We start from the raw sequence: 3,403 nt of genomic DNA, 5'->3' as shown, positions 1-3,403 counted from the left end.
TCTGGATTTCCCACCAAGCATGGAATAAGAGCTAGAGCAAATTCATTTGAATATGAAGCAGCAGAGTAACTCCACCACATTGAAGTTGAATATCTGCCCTATAACTGGCACTTTTATTTCTTTGGTTACTTTCACTTGTGAATATTTACAAAAGCTTAGTAAAACAGAAAAATATTCTTTAATCCAATCATATTCTTATTTATCCAGTCTTGCCATATTTTTTCTTATTTTTAAAAATGTGATTCTTGTAAGATTATTCAAATTGAATGAGTAAACTTAAGAGGTGGAGTGAGATAGTTGTTTTCACAATTTAAAAATTGTCTATCACAAGTATAAAAATTGTAAATATATAAAAATATTTTGTAGGCATTTTGAGAAGAAACATGAAAAGGGAAGGTCATAAAAATAAACTCGTGGCACAATATCTGGCGAATACTGAATCTTATCCTTAGAATTACATTAACAAACCACCAAAATTCTTAATAAATCATGAAAGAACCCATTAAAAATTGAACATATACAATTAATAAGCTTGATATTTCTGTATATGATATTGGTTTCTTTGATATGACTATACAAAATTAAATAGTGTATAGGAATTGTTAAAGCTTCTAAGATGTATTTTCTACAATAAGCTTTACTCTCTAAAGTCATATTTCTCTTTCCAGTAATTTCAAACTTTTCTTCATAGAGTAATACAAATAATTTTTACTGATTTGAAATGTACAAATGTCAAAGCAACCTGGGAAAATTACATTATCTATATTCTGAGTACTGCCAGTCACCAGTTCATTAAGCCCTTTTTTATTTACCTTCATAAAGTGTAATACGATTCTTTTATACAGTTTTAAAATGTCAGTTTATTTGAATATTATTGTATACTAATCTGTATATATACATACCTACAGATATTTCTATATGTAACTGTCTATGTATTAAGCTAAACGTGAGTTTGTGTTGATGTCATCAACTCTAATTCATTACCATATGGATTATGCTTGACTCCTTCTCTTGCTTAACTGGAAACTCCCATGCTAACAGTGAGAAAATCAATATCGATCATCCACTGTCTATTTACTTAATTGCATAATTTCAGTTTACATGTACTCCCTATCCTCTGGTAATCACTAGTCTATAGTCCGTGTCCATTAGTTCTGGTCACTGTGAATAATGCTGCTATGAACATCCGTGTGCAAATATCTTTTCGAAAATGAGTTTTCAAGTCTTTGGAGTAAATACCTGGTAGAGGGATTACTGGATCATATGGTAGGTCAATTCTTAGTTTTTTGAGGAACCTCCATATTGCTTTCCATAGTTTTCGTACCAATTTGCAGTCCCAACAGCAGTGTATGAGGATTCTTATTTCTCTACATCCTATCCAACATTTGTTATTGCATGTCCTGTTGGTTATAGCCATTCTAACAGGTGTAAGATGATATCTCATTGTGATTTTGATTTGCATTTCCCTAATAGCTAGCGGTGTTGAGAATCTTTTCTTTTACTTGTTGGTCATTTGTATGTTCTCTAGGGAGAAGTGTCTGTTCAGGTCCTCTGCCCATTTTTGATTGAATCATTTTTGATGTTGTTGTTGTTGTTGTCATTGTTGTTGTTGAGACAGATGAGTTATTTTCATATTTTGGATATTAGGCCCTTATCGGAGGTGTTGCTTACAAATATATTTTCCCATTCAGATGATTGTCTCTTTACCTTGTTGATGGTTTCTCCTGCTAAGCAGAAGTTTTTACGTTTGATGTAGTCCCATTTATTTATTTTTGCTCTTACTTCCCTTGCCTTTGAGGTCAAATTCATGAAATCCTCTTAAGGTCCTTGAGTTTAATTCCTATGTTTTCTTCTATGCATTTTATTGTTTCAGGTCTTATATTCAGGTCCATTGTATATTTTTGGCGTTTTAGTTGAAAATTATTTGCTCATATAAATATGGGTTTATTTCTGAACTCTTGATTCTCTGTTCCACTTGTCCATTTGCCTATTTTTCTGCCAATAGTATGACGTTTTGTTTGCTGTCGCTTTATAGTATAATTTGAAGTCAGGCATAGTGATGTCTCCAAACCTTGTTCTTTTTTCTCAGCATGGCTTTGGCAATTCGGGGTCTTTTGTGCTTCCATAAAAATCTGATAATTTTTTGTTCTATTTCTTTAAAAAATACCAATGGGATTTTGATGAGGATTGCATTAAATTTGTATAATACTTTAAGTAATATGATCATTTTAATTATGTTGATTCTTCCAATTTAAGAACATGGAATATCTTTCCATTTCTTTGCATTTTCAATGTTTTTTAATAAGATCTTGCTGTTTCCATTATATATGTCCTTCATATGTTTCATTAGATTTATTCCTAGGTATTTTATTCTCTTTGTTGCAATTGCAAAAGGAATTATTTTTTCTACTTCTTTTTCTGACACTTCGTTATTAGAATTTAAGAACACTATGGATTTTTTAACATTGATTTTATGTCCAGAGACTTTACTGTATTTGCTTATTGTTTCTAGTAGTGTTCTTGTGGAGTCTTTAGGGTTTTCTATATAGAGGATCATGTCCTCTGCAAATAGTGACAGTTTGACTTCTTCGTTTCCTATTTGGATGTCTTTTATATCTTTCTCTTGTCTGATTGCACTCGCCAGAACTTCCAAAGCTATATTGAATAACAGGGGCAATAGTGGACAGCCTTGCCTTGTTCCTGATCTTAATGGGAAGGTTTTACTTTTTCACCATTAAGTATAATGTTGGCTGAGGGTTTGTCATATATGGCCTTTATTATGTTAAGGTACTTTCCTTCTATATCGATTAAGTTAAGTGTTTTGATCATAAATGAATGCTGTATGTTGTCGAAGGCTTTTTCTACATCTATTGATATGATCATATGATTCTTATTTTTTAATTTGTTTATCTGGTGTATCACATTAATCGATTTGCACATATTGACCCATCCCTGTGCCCCTGGCATGAAACCCACATGATCATGGTGTATAATCTTTTTAACATGTTGCTGTATTCAGTTCACTAATATTTTATTTAGGATTTTTGCATCTGTGTTCATGAGAGATATTGGTCTGCAGTTTTCTTTTTTTGTGTTATCTTTACCAAGTTTTGGTGTCAGGGTAATATTGTCCTCATAAAATGAGTTGGGAAGTCTTACCTCTTCTTTGAGTTTTTGGAAGAGTTTGATGAGAATAGATATTTTAAAATATGGAACACTTCATGAATTTATGTGTTATCCTTGCGCAGGGGCCATGCTAACCTCTGCATCATTCCATTTTTAGTATATGTGCTGTCGAAGTGAGCTTATTAACCTGAGTTTTAAGTAAAGTCATTCTTACACATGTCTAACATTTCTCAAATGTCTCTTCAAATCACCATCAGCAAGAGGAGAAGAGTGACTT

The 3,403-nt window shown here is 32.1% G+C and overlaps 1 non-coding gene across 1 annotated transcript; it reads right to left on the bottom strand.

Moving 5' to 3' along the window:
• Positions 1 to 3,203: 3,203 nt before the first annotated feature.
• Positions 3,204 to 3,305, bottom strand: LOC112471783. Its single transcript, XR_003043398.1, has one exon. It is a non-coding gene; the product is annotated as a U6 spliceosomal RNA (small nuclear RNA).
• Between the last annotated feature and the right edge of the window lie 98 nt (positions 3,306 to 3,403).

The sequence above is a fragment of the Pteropus alecto genome, unplaced genomic scaffold (genome assembly GCF_000325575.1).
Source record: "Pteropus alecto unplaced genomic scaffold, ASM32557v1 scaffold231, whole genome shotgun sequence".
Classification (NCBI taxonomy): Eukaryota; Metazoa; Chordata; class Mammalia; order Chiroptera; family Pteropodidae; genus Pteropus; species Pteropus alecto.
This window is presented reverse-complemented; position numbering and strand designations above follow the sequence as displayed.